The 22,501-nt window shown below is 41.6% G+C and overlaps 1 protein-coding gene and 1 long non-coding RNA gene across 2 annotated transcripts in view; both read right to left on the reverse strand.

Moving 5' to 3' along the window:
• Positions 1 to 22,501, reverse strand: part of PGM5 (phosphoglucomutase 5) — a 168,014-nt gene that overhangs the window by 66,080 nt on the left and 79,433 nt on the right. The gene's annotated exons all lie outside the window — the stretch shown is intronic.
• The window catches only part of LOC139078730 (uncharacterized), a 45,590-nt gene continuing 33,635 nt past the window's right edge, over positions 10,547 to 22,501 (reverse strand). The window contains exon 2 of the long non-coding RNA XR_011531760.1: positions 10,547 to 10,710. This is a non-coding gene — a long non-coding RNA (uncharacterized lncRNA). The remainder of the gene's footprint in view (positions 10,711 to 22,501) is intronic.

The following is a 22,501-nucleotide window of genomic DNA, read 5'->3' on the forward strand; positions in this document are numbered from 1 at the left end:
AGATGCTCAGTATCACTAATCACCATGGAAATGCAAGTCAAAACCACCATGAGATACACCTCCCACCTGTTAGAGTGGCTATTAGCAAAACGATAAGAGATAAGAACTGGCAACAATGTGGAGAAAAGGGAGCCCTTGTGCATTGTTGGTGGGAATGTAAGTCGGCACAGTCCCTATGAAAAACAATATAGAGGTTTCCCGAAAAATTAAAAATGGAACTACCGTAGGATCCAGCTATTCTACTTCTGGGTATATATCCAAAGGAAACGAAAAAAGGATCTCAAAGAGATATCTGCTTTCCCATGTTCATTGCATCATTATTCACAATAGCCAAGATAGAGAAATAACCTACGTGTCTGTCAACAGACGAATGGATAAAGAAGATGAATCTTCTTCAGCCACAAAAAAGAAGGAAATCCTGCCATTCGTGTATGTGGATGGAGCTTGAGGGCATTCTGCTAAGTGAAACAAGCCAGAGAAAGAAAACTACTGTATGGTATTATACGTGAAATTTAAAAAAATTAAAGTCAAACTCATAGAAACAAAGAGTAGAATGGTGGTTACCAGGGGCTGGGTGGTGGAGGGGAATGGGAAGATGTTGGGTCAAAGGGAACAAACTTCTAGTTATAAGATGAATAAGTTCTGAGGATCTTATAGGATGGTGACTAGAGTTAATAATATATATTGTATACTTGAAATTGGCTGACAGTAGCATTCTCACCAAAAAAGAGGAACTATGTGAGGTGATAAATGTGTTATCAGGTGTTACCTGATTGTGGTCATCATTTCATGATGTATATGAATATCAAATCATCACGTTATACACTTTAAATATATTACAATTTTATTTGTCAATTATACCTCAATAAAGCTGGAAAAAAACCCAAAAGCTAATCATTGGTGACACAAGTCAGGAGAGTGGTTATCTCTGGGGAGGAAGGGGGAAGCAGTGTTTGGAATGGGAACAAAGATACTTCAGGAGTACAGTTCTGTTCCTTGATCCAGATGGTAGTTCCATGTGTGTGTTCACTTTGTGAAAAGCCCTGGAACTATGTATCCATTGTGCCTTTCCTTTATATGCATTATACTACAAATAAATGTTTACTTAAAAGAAAAAGGCCTCTAGTATTTATGACTAAGTACAGGTTTGAATTAGCCATGTTTACATAATCCCAAGAAAAAAACTACTAAAAATGGAATTTAACAGCATTCTGGATATGCTGGTTAACATCTAGCAGACATTTAACAAAACTGCCTTCAAATTAGTCCTGTAGTATTTTCATGATGAGTTCACTCCCAGATCCTTTCTTTGATGTCTGGCACTGCTGGCTGGAGCTGCTCTGAGGTAAAAGGCTTACGTGAGTTTGCAATTTATAAGCATTTTTAAGGCCATCTCTTCAACTCACAAGTATGAACCAGGCAGAGCTCAGTGAGGCCTTGTTTTCTAATGGCAATCTCAAAGTCTACTCTTCAATTTATCTTTTGGATGGAGCAACGCACACTTTCAGGTAAGATAAATATAAATCTTGAGGCTGTCATAATAAGATGATCACAAAAGTTTTTCACCATATATGTAAAGCTTAGCAGAGAGCTGCCTGGGGCCTGTAGTATCTCAGGCTGCTCTAACCCTCAGACTCAAGTATTAAGTAACACCTTCCTTGCCTGTCTTATCAGTGAGGTTGTAAGGATCAAACGAGATAGCACATAATGAAAAGAAAGTGCTATGGCAACTGCGTAATGTCCTACAGAGTTACAGCATCACTGTTTTTGGTGTTGGATCCTTCACTCAACCCCAAGGGGAATGGACATATTATTTAAGGAATATTTTCAAGAAAAAGCAAAAGATAACTGCCTGTCTCATGCTCCCTCTAAACTTCTAGATTTTGGCCAATTGTAAAACAAACAGAGGTGGACCTCAAACCCAGCAGCCTTTGCTGCTTTATCTAGAAGCTTCCGTGCTTTCATTTTAGGTAGGCATTACAGGAGAAAATAGGATCCTTCCGAACTAGATTTTAAATTCTGTTAGGAAACATAAGGCAAGCATATTTCTGAGGATCTAGACTTTACTTAAAAGAAAAAATTTGGCTTTGGGAAATTGACCAAAGACCCAAGAGAAAAATATGTAAAATTGAAACAATCACAGGTTCACTCTCTTATGCTAGTAAATAATCTGGAAGCCTGTGTCTGAGAATTTAAAAGTGTCTGTATTTACAGTCTTGATGCTTGAGCACTTTGAGGTAAACTGTTCCTGGTTCTAATTATTTTCAAAGAAGAAAAACTGTTGAGGGGCTAGGACTGGAGAATTGTAAGCCCCAAGTGTTCCAGCCAAGCTGAGAAAGAGATGGTCGTCAGCAGTCCTTCAGATTCCCATGCGATTGCTCCCTGAGCAGCAAAAAGTGAATCATCTTCTAGTCTCTTTGTTTTGCTTTGAATTTTTTGTTATGTAGACGCCTTATTGAAACTTTTTCAAAAGTGTATATAGTACCCTTGGAAGATTTAGAATCAATTCATTTACCCCTACAGACAAATAATAGTGAGAACTGATATGACAGCTCTAACCCAGGAGAAAACACATCGCACTGAACAAAGTTTCTTTTCTTCCTTAAAAGCTTTTCTTTGTTTTCTTTTCTGGATTCGATGAACACATTTTCCTGGATGGTATTATAGAAATCTTATTGATCCTAGGTCACAAAACAGGAGAGAAGGGACATCTAGGCATTGGACGTTAAATAAATATACAGCAGCTGTAAATGGGTACTTATTCTAAAGGAAGAACAAAGCCCAGGGAAAGGTTGTATTTATGAAGGCTGCATCATTATTCTCTGGGTAACACCATGACAGAGGTAAACACTGACTGTCATGGCGTTATCAGTCTTCACAGCGCAAACATCTCCCCCTCGCTCTGATGTTTCATGTTGGATTCCGTTTCAGCAGTGCCATAGGGACATCGGTGTTTGTCCCACTGTTCTGTGAGCCCAATTCTGACCCTAAAACGGTTAATTTAAAACTTTTCAGTCTAAAATTTAACGGAAGAACATTGGCAATCAATCCCCATGGGTAAACTAAAGTAAGACTTTGAGGAGGAAAAAAAAGGATAAGCAGAATATTCCATAAGTTGGGCTTAAATATAAGGAAAAAATTGATAAATTTAATCACATTAAAATTTATAAACTTCTATTTGTCAAAGACACCCAAAAAAGGAGGTAAACCATAGAGTGAGATAAGATATTTGCAATGCATAAAAGTGAAGGATTAGTAGCCAACCTAAATAAAGAAATCCTGGAAACCAATATGAAAAACTCAATTGACCCAAGCTGTTTACAGAGGAGGAAGACTAATTAGCTCAAATGAAAATATACAGTAAATCAGAGAAATGAAAATTAAAACAACAGCCAGACATAGTGTCACACCCATCACGTAAAAAAGAAAAAAAGAAAAAATCTAATAATACCAAGTGTTGTTGGGAATGTCATGGGAAAATGGAAACCCAAGAATTGATAGCAGGATTGTAAATTTGTACACTCACTTTAGAGGGTAATTTGAGAATTCTTAGTAGAGTTGATCATGCTCTATGAGCCAGCAAGCCCACCTCTCAGTATCTACCTTTGAGAAACTGGCACACAGTTTGTACAAGGACACTGGTTCACAGATGTCTATTACAGCACTATTTGTGACAGAGAAACAAAAAGCAAAATCAGAAGCAAACTAATTGTGGGGGAATTGACAAGCTGTGGTTTATTTATACAGTAGCAAATCAACAGCCATGTTTCAAGGGCTCCAAAGTATAAAATGCAAAAGAACCCCACAAAGAAGAAATTACGTGTACTTCTGCCTTGCAATATTATCTTAGATCCCTACTATTCCAATTACTATTTCTCCCTTGCTTGTCCAAATTGAAAACCTAGTGGGATATCATTCCTCCTCTCTAATAACAGGTTTCGTATATTTGCAACTCTGAAGAATTAATGGGACTAAATGACTAAATGAAGAGACACAACATCATCCGGTTTGGAGAACCAGCTAGAACCTGTCACCCCTACCAGAGCCACAGAGGAACTTGGAAGGTCTCCCCTTCCCATAGCTATGTTTCTGAAGGCAGAAGGCAAGTCCAAGCACACTAGCTGTGACCAGCTGTAATTAATTAGCCTGGGCATTTCCCAAGATTCTTAGTCACTGCTTCCCACTTGCACGGATTGAACTCCAAATCTTTCTTTCTTTCTGATTAAGAGATAGTGCTTGTATTCTGTGTTGGATGAGCATTTTCCCCTCCCTTTTCTCCTGCCAACATATCCACCAAGATCACAGAGAAGTACCAGTTCTGTATATGGTTCTTAACTGAGACTGTCATTTTCAGCTCCCATTAGGGAGTCCCTGGTTCTTTGACAAAAGGAAGATGAAGAAAAAGCCCTGGAGATTCTAAGTGGAGATTCCTGAGCAGAGACACACAGACCTTCAGGTTGCCGAGTGTGCCCTCTGGAAATGTGAGTGACAGCTGTCCATGCTGGTCTTGGAATACTGTGGACTGAATAGGTCATTTCCCTGACATTTAATCTCATCAGGGAACTCTGATCTCTGGCCTAATGAATGACCCAGGTCATTGCTTTCCTGGGGAGCCCGACCAAGTCATCAGGCAGCTATCTCTGAATGGACTCTGAGAAAGCAAGCGTTCATCAAGGGACACAGAGGCAGCCACTCTACCTGAAAGGTACCACATATACAAGACTGCCCTACACTTCCAGGATTTCCACCCATTATTGAGGATTGGGTTTAATTCTGCCAATAAGTATAAGGAAAGTTCATGCCACATTAACTCTGCTCTAACAATTTACCTTTTTACAAAGTTTCATTTTAGTGAGACGTAGTTATGAGGAAAGAAACTATTGAAAAAGTTGATGTCCTTTTGTGAGAAATGAGTTTTACAGCACAAGGTAAAGCTGAGTCAACGGGAAGGGTAGGCAAACAGGCATTGCCCGTGGAATCAAATTCAAATGCCTTCTCTGAACTCTGACTGCCTGGGTGCGCATACAGCTGTGTGACTTTGGCCAAGTTACGTAAACTCAACACGCCCAGCTCTTTCACATGTGAAATGGAATACCAAGGTATCTCCTCACTTAGGGAGGACTAAACGGGGTGATGCATGGGAAGCCCCAAACACCCAGAGCAGTGCACGGACATCAGCAACAGCTGTTTGCACCTCTCCAGCTGCTGCTTCCTGCCTCCCGCTCTATCCTCCTGCCGTAGCCAACTACTATTTTGATAGAGGCTCTTTAAAGCACCATGTAGCTTCAGCTCCCTGCACAGAGTTCACTTAGGTGGGGATTTCTTCATATCAGTTAGAATCCCACCAGGAATAGATACACTCAAATGAAGTAATTTGAGGAGAGTTTAGTACAAGACCTATTTACACAGGTGTGGGTGGTGGAAAGGGAGAGCACAATGGACGGTACAGTACCCCAGGGCAAGTAACATCAGGGTTAGCATCACCCCACCCCCAGATTTATTCCTGGAATCAGAGACAGAGCTGGGTGGAGAGGGCTGCCTGGCAGGAGCTGTGACCTTCAGAAGAGGCACGTTGCCAGCCCTTAGAAACCCAATAGGAAGAGAAATAAATTCCCAACTGCATTCCCCTTCCTGTCTGATATCTGTAGCGCTCTCAATTGTCACGACCCAACTGAAATCTGGAAGGAAGACAAGCCGGTTGATACAGGCATAGAGGTCAGCCCATGGGACAGAGCACACGGAGAGGATGGCGAGAGGATCTTTGGGGCAAATGGAAGATACCCGGCACACTCTTCACCCATCCCCCTAGACTCAGACTGCTTCCTAACTTTCCCGGTTAATCTGCCCAGTCTCTTCTTTGTGCTGCCCCCACTGCCAACCCCACGAGTTACACACTCAGAGCAGGGTATTGCATTAGATGTTGGAGCAGCTGACTCCCTCCACTCTGTGAGCCCCTTGAGAACAAGGACTCTGCCTGGCACAGAGCAAGTGCTTAAAGACATTTGTTAATTCCGTGCAAGCATCATGGAGTCTATCAGAACACAGCCTCCTCTACGGGGTGTAAATCATAATTTAGATTCCAGAACTAAGCACTTCAAATATCAATGGGAGCAAGTACATGAAACCATTGAAAGTTCAGGATAAAATTAAGTTATGGTGGATGAATTTCCAAATGGAATTACATACAAAGAGTTGGCTGAAAAGATTGATAACCTTACTTCTAATTAAGCGTATGCTAGTTTACCAAGTCCAGCGCGGTAAGTGTATTGTGAAAAGGTAGGAGGTGATGGGAAAACTGGCCACTTTTTAGCTTTGTGGTATTTCCCAGAAATAAATGCTCATTTCACTGTAAAACTTCAAGAGGATAGGGTACACATTTCTCTCATTTACAAGGAGCACCTTGTGGGACTGACGTTTCATTTCACATATGTTGGAAAACAGTGGTTAAGAGGAACCAAGAAATTTATTTTTTTATATGACTATGGCAGAGGTCTTATGCTTTAAAAGAATTTTCTCCTATTGAACTCCCTTGAAGAGCAAGGGAGAAGGAATGTGTCAAATGGTCTTGAGTCATGTCAAGGTTTCTCAGCGAGATGCCTTTCCCAAAGAGGCTTGAGAGACAGGAAGTTGGAGGGGCATCCCAGGGAAGCAGATGGCCCTCCTCCAGGTCTGGGATTGTAAGAAGCTCTGAGCTCAGCAGAGGGGCAGCCCAGAGGCATGGCCTGCACGTGTGGTTGACAGCAGGAGTCTGTAAGTCATGCTCTCTTCTTCTGATCAGTCTGGTCCTGAGCTTCAGTCCCCAGGGAGGCAGTAGGGGAAGGGGAAGGAGGTGGGCAAAGCAGCTGTTTGCATTCAGGATGACCCATGCAGCGCCGGCTGCAGCTGAGTTGAACTCTCTCTCAGAGGGCCTAGTTGTCTCTGGGGGATGGGGACCAAAATAGTTTGGCAAGAACACGCACTTCCCGAAATTAATTGGAGAAGCAGAGACTCCCTAGGGAAATAAGGTCACTCAACTGCTTTGTCCTCCTTCTGAGAGATGAAGGCACGGGAACATTCATCCATGTGGACCCATTCCGTGTGCAGGCTGCTTCTGGGCCTAATTGGGAGCTTAGGAGAAACCTCAACACAGAGGAAGGGAAGGTCGAGAGAGAATATGATGGCTTCTGGGCCTTGAGAACCACTGCAGGGGCACAGTCTCGGGCGAGAGCAACAATTCTTTTTAGGTCAAGATCCCACATCCTACAGTGAAGGGATGGCAAAAATGAATGGAGCACTAGGAGCACCGCTCTCTATGTTAGCCCACGCCTGCAGCCCGAGCAGTGCCTTTGTGCTAAGGTACAGCCTCTTCAAGACCCAATAATTTCTAGCTATCAAAAAGTGTTGTAGCACACTGCTTTTCTAAGAAAAGAACACTTTAATGCCATCTTCTGAAACATTGTCATAATAAGCATTCAAATGTGAATGTCCTCCATGTGGACACTGTCCACTTGGAATGTGATGCCCTTACACAGTACACAGCCTGTGCAACTGGACGCAGCAGCTCTCCATCAGCCTCACCTGAATTTAGACAGGGTAGAAGTTACTGCTCTCAAGTCCCTTAAACACATTCCTGGTTTAGCAGGGAGTGGATCACACCCTCCGCAATGGTCCTACCACTGCAAGTGTACCCAAAAACCTTTCACAGTCTTTGAATTGTTGAAGACATAGCCTTCAATTTTATTTTTCTCTAACCATATGCCCTGCCCAATAGCATTCGGTGGTGGTGAACTCTGTGAGTTTGCATGTGTGTATGAGGCCCCGCCCCACATAATGCCAAACATATTAAAATATATCCACATCTCGCATAAAAATCTACTTTTTGTTCCAAAAGAATATTGAAAGGATTTTGATAAGTTTTTTTTGAAGTGAGGCTCTAAGTCACTCATTTAATTAACTATTGGCAATGATTTCTCATCAATCATGCATACTCGGGAATCCTTTCAAAACGAGTAAATAGATCCTACAAATTACTTGCAAGTGTTACAATGATTTCTTGGATACTAAACATAATAATAAAGTGACAATATGTGCATTTCATACACATTAAAGTAGGCAGTTAACCATGTTGATGTTGAAGTGTTCTTCATCATGGAGCTCATAATTGTTTTCAGACCTCTCATTTTAAGTCCATGAATATCGAACACCTCGGGCAAGGGGCGGAGGATACCACTGAGGGACACAATGACCTGGTGCACGTGGGCATGCATGTGTAGGTGTGTGTATGTGTGTGAGACAGAGAGAGCACCTGTGGGTGAGTGAGCATGTGTATGCATGTATATGTGTACTGTGTGTATGAGTGTGTGTGTGTGTTGGGGGCAAGGCAGGGCGGTGTGAGAACCTTGAGTCGTTTCTTGCACAACAAGCTTTCGGGGAGCATGCTTCATCTTCTCCTGCCATCTCTCCCCACAACATTCTGCATACACCATACTTATTTTCAGAAGGCCCTACAAATTTATTTCTGCACATTCCATCCCAGAATTCTCTCAGCTAGCTCCCATTTTCTCTGCCAATATCCAGTGCAGTTAATTCTGCCCAGCTGGAATACCAGATACGGATCCGTGCAATCCCAGCGCACTAACCTGGCACTAGCCTACTGACTGAGTTTCTCTGAAAATCTCAAGGCAACGTTCCAAGGGTCAGAAAAAGAAATGATCGTTCACTTGTAACAGATCTCCCAGCTGGATGAAATATGACAGTTAGGGGGTATTGTTTTTCCCCTCATGAAACCAAATGTGCATATTTCATTCAAATAAAGGTAGCAAAATGATTTCATGGGATGTACACTCTTAGAAGTTCCAGTAAGATGACATCTGCAGAGGACCCAGGTAGTGTCCTTAAAGGCCTAACCTAGCACCCGAGCTGGGCAAGTTTTCTCTTCTTTTGTCTAGCCGATGGTGCTTCACTGTTCAGCCTCCCAGAAGAGGCTAACGCTTCCCACACTTTCTTGATAATAACAAGCATCTGGGGTGCTTATTTAAGATACAAATTCCTAGGCCCTTCCACTGGCACATCTTGAATTCGTAAGGCTTGGTTAGGACCCAGGTGTCTATACTTATAACAAGTAGTGTTTCTTATTTCTAGGAGATTCTTACGTCTAGGAGGGTTCATTAAAAATGCTGAGTTAAGACAAACTATATGCAACATTTATATGCAAATGACAGTGATCAATTAACCTATGCAACAGTGTGAAATATAAATTCAGTTATATATATATATATAACTGAATTTTTATCCACATATTGCATAACGTTTAAGAAGTGCTCAGAGGATATTAGCTGATTGTGGGTCCAGACTCAAAATGGTGTTGAACATCGGGCTTAGCATAGACATGAGTCATATATGTGAGATGTAAGAATATTGGACAATGGCAGTAAGATCCTGGCAGGCTGAGGTCCAGCCCTCGCCTCACCGTGGCATTTCTCGCATATGTGAGAGGAACAACCAGCTCCCCAAACTGTCAGTATTGCACTGCCTTTGAAATCTGGCAAGCCTGGGTTCAAAGCGCAGCTCTTACGCTTTTAATTCTGTGACCTCAGAGGCCTGTCACTTATCCGCCCTTATCCTGGGTTCCACGTCTAAGAAATTGGAAGGATGATAACACCTGCTACTGAGAGGAACTGGTTCTGCCTCTTTGTAATGCTTTAGGGAGGCTCTGCAGCAGAGTGGAACAAGCTTGGGCTTCTTGGGTGGACAAACCTGGGTTCAAATCCTGACTCCACTTTTCACTAACTTGATGGCCTTGGGTAAGTCATTGCCCTTCTGTGAGCCTCGGTGTCCTCATAGGTAGAGATGGGGGTAGTCGTGACACACCAGAAAGGCAGCACAATGTAACAGGTGGAAATCCTCACCCCGGTTTAGGAAAGTGGATCTTTTTGAGGGCTTCCAAGAAAAGCGACCCACCCATTGGCAATAGCCTGCAAGGAAGTGGGGAGCTGACAGGGGGGTTTGCATCTGAGAGATGGCTGTGTGGGATCAGGACCCGCCACCACTGCACGCCCCACCCGCCATATGGAAGGGGACAGATTATTTCCTGGGAAGGTGCTGCCTGTGAACTGAAAAGGCTATGATCTTGGGGCCCCAGCAGAGGGCACTCCTAGCTGAACGTGGCATTGAGGGAAAGAGTATCCTCCCTTGAAGAAATACTCCCCAATTCTACCTCCCAGGGACTTCAAAGGCTTGCAATTCCCAGACAAACCACACTTTCTGCCCTTGCGACTCAGTGATGTCCCGTCCCTCACTTCAGCTAGCTGGCTTTTAATTGTCCTTTAAGTCTCAGCTTCTGAGAAGTGCCTCCAGAGCCTCAGAAGGAGACAAGGCCCGTCCTGAGGTTCCATGAGGGCAGCAGGATCAGCCCACCACAGGTATCCTCTTCTGCTCTCCCATAGAATCGTACAGCACCTCCTCCACAATGTTGTTCTTGTCCACCTCCTCTGGCAGCTTCAGGAGGACAAGAGCTGTGTCTTTCTCTGAATGTCAACTCCTAACACAGGACCAGGTACGGAAAGGGTGCTTGAGAGATGTTTATTGATTGAAAAATGGCCTCTGGGCTCCATTCTAATAGGGGCAGGAAGGATTATCAGAAACTCAGAGGTGGGCAGATTCTAAGATGCGAGTCCCCCTGCTTTGAGAATCACTGCAGCTGGCAACAGGTGCTCCTGATGAGAGCGGCCTCTGTGAACAGAAAAGCAATTTGAGAACTCCTGATCTAATGAGGAAGAGAAGAGAGGTCCCAACTGGCACAGTTCTGTTCATGAAATTAGCACAGGGCTCCAGGGGGGCCGGATGGAAACCTCTGGGTGGGACCAAGGCTGTGGACTGAAGGGCCAGGGGCAGGCTTGCCTAAGGGCCCCCAACATCCCCTTGGCTGGATGATTCAGCTACTTGGTTGTGCTGGCAATGTGGCTGCTGCTGGACCTGCCCCAGAACAGGGGGCAGGCTTCCGAAGGACACACATTGTTGTTTCTGTCATTTTGACCTATCCTGCAGGACTTTTGCTTGCGGGGAACTGTAGCTCAAGAGGGCGGAATTCAAAGAAGGAAGTGAGTGTAGAATTAGCTGCAACCAGAGGGAACAATCTGTTACCTACAAGCAGAAGCTCCTCCTCCCCTAGAGGCCCCTCTTTGTCTTCCCTCTTCTCCCACTTAGCTGTCTCCTTCTCTCGAATTTTAACATCAGTGCTCTCTTTCCTCTCCCTCTCTTTGGTGCTCCAGCTCTAGGAGTGGAGTACTTACCCTTGAGGAAGGGAGTAGGGATGGGGTGGGATGGAGCTAACGTGTAGTGAGCAGCTACCTAGTACCAGGCACTGTGCTGGGCACTTCCACAAATTCATGCATCGAATCCCCCAGGCACCCCATGGGGTAGGCGTTATTATAATCCTCCTTGGGCTCTATTGCTTGTTGCCCATCCAGCTTCTTCCAGAGAAAGAGCCCCAGCCCAGAGGCCCTGCTGCAGGGGTGGTCTGAGCTGACTGGACCAAGGCTGTGTCCAATTAGCTCAGACCACCTGGGGATGGGGGTGTCCACTGGGTAGACTGAGCCACACGAAACCTGAGAGAGCTCAAGGATCACCACCTCACTTACTAGTGGCACTGAGGACCCTCAGAGCCACGGTTTATTTCTGTGAAATCCCTATAGGTTTGCAAAAAAACCCTTCCTTTGTCCTTGCTCTAACTTGATTCATTCCTGCCCCCAGCAACCAAAAGGCCTGGATTTCAAAAACCATTATCACCAGACTGCAGACTACAAAACCGAGGTACCAAGAGATTCAATGGTTTGTCCAATGTCGTAAACTGATAAGTGGCTGGGCGGGGATTCAGGCCCTGACCTGCCTGATTCCAAAACCCATTCTCTGTACACTGAGTTGTGCCAAGACATTCTTCAGGGCCTCTAAGAATATTTCTGGATGTGTTTTGCCCATAAAGACAATCTGTAAAAAGTATGCTGGATCAGAGCAGTGGGAATTGTAGGAAATCCTTGCTACAAAGAGCAAAACTATAGCTCTCTTCTGGCAGTGATAGTAATAATACTAACAGCTAACATTAATTAAGCATTTACTGTGTGCCAGGCCCTGGGCTTAACACTTTACACGAATTTTATCACATTTCTCTTCCCCATTTTTAGATGAGGATATTGGGCCTCAGAGAGGTTATATAACTTGTCTCAGGTCTCAGAGCTAGAAAGAGAAAGCTCTGTGGTTCAAAGCCAGCTCTCTCTAAACTTGAGACCTCACGCTGTACAGAGACAAATGCGACAGTCTGGACAAGACTAATCTGAAATCTTAAGGAGGCCGTGGCCACCTCGCTGCAGCCATCATAATTATTCATAACAGGGAGGGGGTGCTGAATGAATGTCAGGAGGTGTAAGTTGTGAACTTCTCGCTAAAAGTCAGAAGGCCAAGTTGTGAGATGGGCTTTTAGTGAAAACTGAGATGCTGACAGTGTTAGGCAGTGAGCATGGTCCTCTGAGGTTTTCCTCCCTGGAGCTTGGTGCCAGCAATCTCCTGTGATTTATGCTCCCAAGTGACACAGAGCTTGCAGGCACCAACTCTGCAGGAGTGAAGAAAATGGATCGACTCTCTGGGGTTGTTTTCCCTGCACACACCATGTTCCCTTAAAAGGCCTTGAGTGTATATACAGTTCTGACACGAGGGCAGAACCAAATAACAGCAGGGCCTCTCTTCCCCTTATATGGTCAAGTATTACAATGGCACCCACCCTCCTAATTTATGAAGCGTACGAGTGGAGGAATGCCCATCAGGAGATGTGGGGATATTTCACCAGAAAAGATATAAAGCTCATCTCGCTGGCAGAGAACTTACAAGACCAAGTGGAACAGAATGCATGCTTGCTGAGGGTTTTTTTAAAAAAAGAAAACTATTAAGAATAAACACTTTCGTTCCTCTCTCAAATATCAACATTTCTTGAAGACAAAGAACACGCAGAGCTTCCCCCAAGTATCAGAAAAGAGAAAAATAAAGCAAGAATAAAAACTTGTAGAGTTTATTGTCATACATTTACCTCCTCCCACCCTAGTCTTTGCTTCCCCATTAAACACACACACACACACATCCTCCTCCAAAGCACGAATACAACCAGTCAAGCATCTGAAAAGAAAGGACAATTTCATTTGAAATACAATACAGAAATAGGAGAGAGGACCAGTCAGCCACAAAGAGTTCTTGTCTATAAAGGGCCTTAGCCATTTTATTAGAAGCTATAGATCAAGTTTTTCCATCCAATCTCTGTCCTAAGATTGGAACCAATAAAGACAAGAGGGTGTGTCAAATGTGAATGTAGGAAGAGTGCATCATACGTCATAAATCATATGATACCCACAGTTAACTCAAACACTATGGCAATGTCCTCCTAGAATTGTTATTTTTTAAATTACTATTTATTATTTTTATTTAATACACAAGTAGGTTTCTTAGATATAACCAAGTATAAGTTACGTCATTATTTAAACTCTTTTCGCCCTTGCTATCATTCACTTCAATTTGGTCAGGACTCTGAATCTATCTGGTGGGCATGCTGGTCCAAAGGACCAAATTCTTCTATCCCACTTCAAAAAGCCGAGGAACCCTTGGGCATCCACTAACATTTTAATGGCGCATTGTTCAAGCTGTTAGACAGAGAAAGATTCAGGCGTTTCATACACATAAAACATATTCCTTCACCACTTTACAAACTACATGTATGCGTGGAGCACCTTGAGTGAAACTCAATATTTTAAAAAAGCATTTGGAGATCCCCAGATAGTGGGTGTGTACAAATAACCAACACCCAAGAAAACAATGCCCTGAGCTTCCTTCAGTAAAACTCCCAAATGAGATGTGTTTAATGTGAAAAGTGCAGTTGGAAGCTCAACTTCTTAAAACCAGAAATTTAGAACTCAGACCCTGCTGATCCCAAATACGTGTTATCACCTGAAAAGGTTCTACTTAAGATCCTCATAGAACTCGCACCACAAGGAAAGCTCTCAAGGTCTCATGGCGGACTCTCTACCCCACAGCTTTATTGAATGGCTACATTTGAGGCAGAAAGAGTGAGCAGGTATGAGGAGAAAATTCAGGAGCCCTGGGTGGTTGTGTCCCAAAACACGGGCAACTGAGCCTCTGGCAACTGTGGTGTCCACTGTCTTCCCAGAATCTTCACACTGTCTGGGGGACCTCGAAGGGAGCTTCTAAAGGCATGGCAGTTGCCCAACTTGAAGCATTTTTAAATACCTACAGCTCCAGCTGAGGAGGTTCCCTTCCTGGGATTAGGAACCAAACAGCAGGGATGCAAGTCTGCAAGCTTGACCACCTGCATCAGAAATACCTGGCCATTTTGTTTAAAATGCAGATTCTTGGGCTCCACTCAGCATGACTGAATCTGAATCTCTGGGGGCGGGGCCTTGGAACTTGCATTTTAACAAGGACTTCTCTACCCACCCAGCCCCTGTAAGATTCTGATGCACTCTGACATTTAAGAACCACTGCCATAAGTAATCAAAAAAAATCCTATTGAATTCAACACAGTTTGATACCCAGTTAAGAAATACAGTCAAGGCCCATATACTTCTAAGATTTGAGGCAAAAAGGGATCTCAGGGAACAGCTAACCCAACCTCTTCATTCTTTAAACAAGGAAAGTAGGTGTCTAGGCAGAGTCACTGACTTGCCCTGGGATCTTATTGCCGGTTTATGGTAGAGCCTTTTGAGAGTTCTGGTCCAGGTCCCATTCCTAGACTATTGCTTGTTCTGCCATAACACTCAAAACCTTTCTCACCCCTCCCTGCACCACACCCACACCCATCCACACACTCTCCAGGGCGGCTTTGTTTAAAATGTAGAATAACCCACCATGCTGATCTGGGAACTTCTGTTTCTGCCTGTCCAATATCCTGCCCCTTCTGAAGGAAACAGAACTTCGGTTTACATTCGTGGAACTGCTCCCTTCTTCACTGCATGTCACTCAAGACAATCCCTTCTTCCATGGCCAAAGAGCAAGCACATGACTTAAGCTAGCCTGAGCACGCGCTGAATCTTGAGGGAAGTGAAAATGAGTACAATGTATGAAGTTTCTTCCTTGATCGGGAAGGCTATTCTCCGAAGAGATTACCCATACATAGTTCCTGCCATCCAGTTTCCTATTATTTTTGAGACCAGCTTTTCCTTTGATTCTGAGAGTTACCCCTTAACCTTCTATCGCATTCCTTTTAAGTAACCTAAAATTGGTCTTGTGACTTGTATGCCAAGAACCCTAGTTGACCCCTGCTTCCTTAACCCCAAACTGGAAATGTGCAAGTATTTGATTCAATCCCATGGAAAGGGAAGTTGGGGTTAAATATCTCCTTTTTGGAAACACAGAGGACGCGAGACCTTGTAGTTGGATGAGCGGGGGTGCAATGCTGGAAACCCCAGTCTCCATCAATACCCACCACTCTACTCATTCCAAAAGGCTTAATATTTTGCCTTTGATCCCAAAACACCCCATGTCCAAACTAAAAGGTTTAAGATACTATCTGTGCAGCTGAAAATAGAAATATTCACGAGCCCACAACTGCAAAGCGATCCAAATGACTCCTCTAAGTCGTACACGCAATCTCAAGATCTGGTGCCAAGAAGTTCTTGGGCTTACCACATCTGCACAAGTAGACAGATTCTCTCCTTGTCAGTCTGGGTTTTATCTTTAATGTCCTCTCCCCAGGGCAGCACTATGGTCCCTGACATGCAGGACATCTGCATGCAATTTCTACATAATAAGAGCAAACCTCAGTTATTTTAAAGCCACAAGTGCCATTAAGAGGTCTTTCTGCCAAAACCCATATGGCTCTTTTGTTACAAAGCTATACAAATATTTATGTTTTCTGTTTGGCTTGGCAGCAAGGCAAACTTTCAGACTCTCTATTGCTCTTGCTTCGAAATGACTGCCTGTCTCCTGCCGCAGGTTGCTTACTATTCACTGTGATTCTCCAAAATAAGTTCTAACTTTTTGAAGTGCAGTACCAAAATTCTTCTGTTTAAGAGGCCCGTCATCAAGTAGTTGCTCCAGAGAAGTGGTGTACAACCCGGACAGCAGTTTAGCATTAAGAGGGAAGCTTTAAAAATGTATTTTAATTGTTTTAATTACGCTATAGTAAAGTGGTCTTTTTGGTGCGTTCCGTTCTATGAATTTTGACACATGTATAGATTCACGTAACTAGCACCACAATCAGAAGACAAAACATTTCCATCACCATCAAGAATGTCCTTGTACAGTCACACCTTGTCCCTTGTTGTCCCCTACCCCTTGCCCCTGGTAACTACTGCTCTGCTTTCCTCTCTCTAGTTTTGTCTTTTTGAGTACCGTATCAATGGAATCACACGGTATGTGACATTTTGAGTCAGGTTCCTTTCATTCAGCATAATCACTTGAGATTCAAATTGCTGTGTGTATCCGTAGTTCCATTTTATTGCCAAGTACTATTCCATTGAATGGATATATCACAGTTTGTTTACCAACTCACCTGTTGAAGGACTTTGGGTTGTTTCCAGTTTGGGGGATATTATGAATAGAGCTGCTATAAAGATTTGTGCTCAGGGTTTTGTGCGAACATAAAGTTTTAATTCTCTAGGGTAGATACACAGGAGCGGTACAAAGTCATATGGTAATAATGTTTAAATTTATAAGCAATTGGCAAACTGTTTTCCAGAATGACTGTGTGTCCCATTTTGCATTCCCACGAGCATTATATGAGAGCTCCAGATGATATGCATTGTTGTCAGCACTTAGTATTAGCAGTATTTTTTATTTTAGCCATTCTAATTATAATGTAGTAGCATCTTGTCCTGGTTTTAAGTTGTATCTCCTAAAAGCTAATGATGTTAAATATCTTTGCATGTGCTTATCTGGCATCCATACATCCTCTTTTGATCAAATATTTTGCCCATTTTTAACTGGATTGATGGTTCCAATTCTTCCAAGATGTTGAAAAGATTATACTCTCTGCTATGAATGGCTTTACCACTTTGGTCAAAAATCAACTGCCATATTTATGATGTCTGTTTCTGTATTCTCTGCTCTGTTTCATTGATCTATATGTCCAACGCTTTGCTAAAACCACATTGCTTTCTGCTAATCAGATAATGTGATTTATCCAGCTTTATTTTTCTTTTTCAAAATTCTTTTGCCTATTCTAGTTACTTTGCCTTTCAATATGAATTTTAGAATTGATCTGTCTATATCAAACAAAGTCCCATGGGAATGTTTATTGGAATTGCATTAAATCTATAGATCAACTTGAAGATAAATGACACCTTTGCTATGTTGAGTCTTTCAAGCCAAAGACATGGTCTGTCCCTCCATTTAGGTACTTTTTTTCATTAATGTTTGATAGTTTTGGTATGTAGATCCTGTGTTTTATTAAATTTATAGCTAAGTATTTCATTTTTGTGAACAATTGTAAATAGTATTGCTTTTTTTATCTCAGTTTCCAAATGAACATTGATAGTATATAGAAATTCAATTGACTTTTGAGTGTTGACTTTGTATCCTCTGATCTTCCTTTACTAGATCTAGGACTTTTTTGTAGATTCCTTGGGATTTTCTATGTGCCATATTCACAATGATGTCATCTGTGAATAGGAAACATCTTGTTTCTTCCTTTCGACTCTAAATGGCTTTTAATTCCTTTTCATGCCCTATCACATTGGCTAGGCCTTCCAGTACAATGTCAAATAGTAGTGGTGAGAGTGGACAACTTTGCCTTTTTCCTCATCTTAAGGGGAAAGCATTCAGTTTTTCACCATTAATTATAATTTTAGCTGTAGGCTTTTTTGTAGATGCCCTTTAATAGATTGAAAAAGCTCTCTCTTATTCCTAGTTTAAATGGATGTTGACTTTTCTGTCAAATGATTTTCTGTTTCAATTGATATGATCATGTGGTTTTTCTTCTTTAAATTGCTAATAAAGTGGATTAAAATTTATTGATTTTTTTAATATTAAACCAGCCTCATATTTTCAGGATAAACCCTAGATTTTTCTTTTTATATATTGCTGGATTTATTATCTTAATATTTTGTTAAGGGTTTTTACATCTATGTTTATAAAGCATATTGGTCTGTATTTTCCTTTTCTTATACTATTTTTGCCTGATTTTAGTGTCAGAGTGCCACTGGCCTCATAAAATGAGTTGAGAAGTGTTTCATCCTCTTCATTGTCTGGAAGAGATTGTGTAGAATTTTTTTTTTAAATATTTGGAATGATTCACCAATGCATCTATCTGCACTTGGGAGTTTATTTTTTGGAAAGTTTTGAAGTATGAATTCAATTTCTTTAATAACCACAGAAATGTTCAAATTATCTATTTCATTTTAGATGAGTGTTGATAATTTTGTTTTTCAAGAAATTGGCCATTTCATCTAAGTTGTTGAATTTATTCATGAAGAGTTCTTTACAGTGCTCCCTTACTATCCCTTTAATGTCTAAAGACTCTGCAGTAATATTTTCATTCCTGATAGCCATAATTTGCATCTTCTCTTTTTCTCTTTGTCAGTCTTGCTAGTTATCACTTTTACTCATCTTTTCAAAGAACCAGCTTTTAGTTTAGTGACTTTTATTGTTTTATTGTTTTTAATATCATTGATTTCTGCTCTTATTTTTATGATTTCCTTCCTTCTCCTCGCTTTGGATTTATTTTGCTCTCTTTTTTCTAGTTTCTTAAGGTGGAAGTATAAATTATTGATTTGAAGACTGTCTTTATTTTTTTTTTTTAGGCTAGTCAAGCAAAGTAGTGGGAGTGGAGAAGGAACAAAGAAATCTGTAACTGGTTGTGATAAACTAATTGTAAACACCACTGCACTCAGACCGGCCTGAAGACTTTTTTTTTTTTTAATATAAGCATTTGATGCTATAATTTACCCCCTCAGTACTACTTTATCTGCATCCCACAAATTTTTACGTGTTGTATATTCATTTTCATTTAGTTCAAAATATTTTCTAATTTTCCTTCAAACTTTCTGTTTGATCCACAGATTATTTACAGGCGTATTGTTCAATTTCTAAGTGTTTAAAGATTTTCCTGTTATCTTTCTGCTATCAATTTTTAGTTGAATTTCTCTTTGTTGAGGGAACATACTGTGCATGGTTTCAATTCCTTTACATTTTTTATTTTGTTTGTTTCAATGACCCAGGATATGGTTTACCTTGGAGAATGTCCCATGCACTTGAAAAGAATATATATTCTGCCAATGGTTAGAGTGTTCTAGAAATGTCAATTAGATCCGGTGATGGATGGTGTTGTTCCATATTTCCATACGCTTGCTGATTTTCTGTCTAATCTGCTTCTGTCTGTTCTAACAGTTTCTGAGAGAAGATTGTTGATGTCTCCAGCTATGATTCTGGATTTCTCTATTTCCCCTTCCTGTTCTGTCCATTTTTGCTTCATGTACTTTGAAGTTCTGTTACTAGGAGCATATACATTTAGGATTATTATATCTTTTTAATAAATTGACCTAACATAATTTCAGTTTTCAAAGACTTTGCAGTACAGTTGAGTTCTCAAAGTCTATTATACTGCTTAGGGTCAGATCCGTCCATGCTCAGCTCAGAGATGAACCCAGTAGTTCATAATAACTTTGAAGGTCATTTTCCCTGACTCCACCCTCTTTTTGATCTCCCAGCTTCCCTAGGGCTCTTTTTGGTACTCTGACCAGAAAGCTGGGGCTTTACTTACTTGTCCTACCACATCTTTCTCATGTCTGCCCCTGTTTCTGGGTGGAGGAGGAGTCAAGTCAAACAGTGGAAAACAGAAAAGGAAAAGAAACAATGGTGTTTTTCCTTACCGTCTTGGAACCACTTCTCCAAGTGAGAGGAATGTTTCCCTTCCTCTAAGTTTCGGGCCCCTGCTGGTGACCTTACTACACTGCCACTGCTACCCTAAGATTGCTTGGTAGCTAGGGCATAAGAGAATGGAGAAAAGAAAGGTAAAAAGGAAAATGGGAAATTCCCTTACACACACTTTCTCTCTGACTGTTAGGCTCCTTGAGCCAGAACTAGGGGACTTCTGAAGTTCTATCTGTGCTGATATTCACTCCCAGCTTTCAGGCTGCATTGATTTCAAGCTGGAGGATACTAGACACACACAAAAGGTAAACTCATCACCAGTTTGGTGGTACTTTAAGTTCTGGCCTTCTTCCGCAATCTGTATGCTACCATCTACTTTTCAGAGTCGTCAAATAGCTGTTCCATACATCCTGTCTAGATTTTACAGCTGCATTCAGTGGAAGTCAGGATGGATGAAGTATGTTTACTCCATCTTACTCAAAATCAGAACCAAGAGGGAAATTTTTTAAACATTCAGATTCCCCTGGCTCCATACCAGCCTAACTGGATTTTAAAGGGGAGTTAGGAAGTGGGGGACAAAATGTAGATTTTGGGAAAGGACTACGGGAAAAGTTGAGGTACATCTGCAGTTGAGAGCCATTTCTCAGAACATGGTTAAGCAGCTACAGCTTCCCTGCAGCTGATCAGATTCCACCCCAGCTCGCTCTCATAATAACTAAAGTTTAAGAACTCTGGGTGCTTCATCAGTGATTGCAAATTCAAACGCCTCCCCAGGCCATACAAGTAACGTGTAGGTTAAGTAGCCAGTTAGACCTATGACACTAGGGAATCATGGGGACAGTGGGGAACTAGAGCCCGTGTCTGTTGGAGGCAGCCTCCAGTAAGCTCCAAACAACCATTCTATGCAGGAATGCAGGCCCAGTAGTGCCAGAATTGCAATTTTTCAATAAAACAGCAATACGATTTTTACATAAAAATCTCTCAATTTTTAAATGTTAGCAAAATAATTCAAAAATAAAACTGCAGGGCATCAGTTTGCTATTTTTGGTCTAGAGAGAAATTGGTATCATCTATATAAAGTAAGTTGGTTGTGCAAATATACCATATGTATGTGTGCATATTATATTCCTTTGAAAAATGTGATCTCCGTCCTTGAGATATCTGGAGATCCCCTGCATGTAGCAAAACTATTAATTGTTTGGAAACTTTGTGGTACAACATCATGTGTACAATGTAATACCCTTTGGAAAAAGATAATCACCAACTTATACGTTGTGTTGCTCATGAACTGGGCTACCAGAGGTATTACTAAGGACTCCTTTCTCTTTAAGGGAGTTCACATGATTTCATGGAACTTGCCAAGCTTCCTTTCCTTCACTAATAATGTCCTTTATCAAAGCCTCGTCTTTCAACAAGAACCCAGAGGAAATGAAACAAGGAGAAGAAATTAGTAAAAGAGAGAAAAATCTCAAAAATTATAATTAATTTGTGTTGTCAAGAATTTGTAATTTGCAAGCTACTGAAGGGTATGTGACATGTCTCAGCTGACTTTAATTTCAAAGTGATGTGACCTGATGGGGATAATGAAGTGAAATGTATGCTGCAAACATCTTCATATACAAATCAGTTCTTAATTACTGTCAATAAGAGAAAACCAGGAGTTGGTTATGCATAAGTACGACATGAGATTTTAATTTTAGTGAAGAAATTCACAAATACAGCTGACTTTACACTTAGTTCCAAGCTAGTTCACTTAACTGGTGGAGCATATTGCTATCAAAATGAAAGTTAAACACCTGAGTGTGTCAGGAAACACATCTGAGTGCACTGCATAGAGTAAAAAGCTAGGGCCTTGGAGTCAGATAAACCTGGATGCGAATTCCAGTCCCTTAACTTACTAGAACGTGACCTTGAGCCTTGGTTTCTTCATCTGTAAAATGCAGTTAATAATGAAAGTTTTTAACTCGGCTTTCCTGGTTGCCAGGAAAAAAGTCTAAACTCAAGTTACCTCAAATAATAGGGTAGGATTTTGTGGGATAAAGTAGTTTGTAAGAATACACTTGAGAATGAGAACACAGAAATTTGACCATGAAGCCAAGCCTTAAAAGAAATCCAGGAAACAGTGAACAGCCAGGCTTCAGGAACATATGTTGTTCAGAATCCAAGTAGGGGAGATGCTTTGTTCAATGGCTGTAACCACCCCGACCCAGCTATTCCTTCTCACTGACTTCCTCATCTTCCATCTATATGTATTGTTTTTACCTTATCTTCTAGGTTCTGTTTTCTCATTACTCTGGCTCACCTATAACTTTCACTCACTCATGACCATCATGACCCCATCAGATTCCTTCTACCCGATGACCTACGAGCTTCTGCTCCCGCTTAAGGAGGATTCTTACCTGGTTCTTATATATTCCAATTTCTAAGTTCAAGATTATTAAAAAGAATCTGATAGTGTTGGCAATTCCCTGTTTGTGAAGAGCTTTTTGCTCTATTTCAAAGGATACTGACCAGTCTGTGACTAGGGCCCATTTGAGTTGGGTGCCCATCCTTGGCCTAATCTTTTATGGCTCAAATTCATTTAAAAAGTCAAGTTAATACCACTCTTTGCATATAAGTAGTAATAATTTATTTGTGATGCGCACTCACTCTGGTTAGG

The sequence above is a fragment of the Equus przewalskii genome, chromosome 22, assembly GCF_037783145.1.
Source record: "Equus przewalskii isolate Varuska chromosome 22, EquPr2, whole genome shotgun sequence".
NCBI classification, from domain to species: domain Eukaryota; kingdom Metazoa; phylum Chordata; class Mammalia; order Perissodactyla; family Equidae; genus Equus; species Equus przewalskii.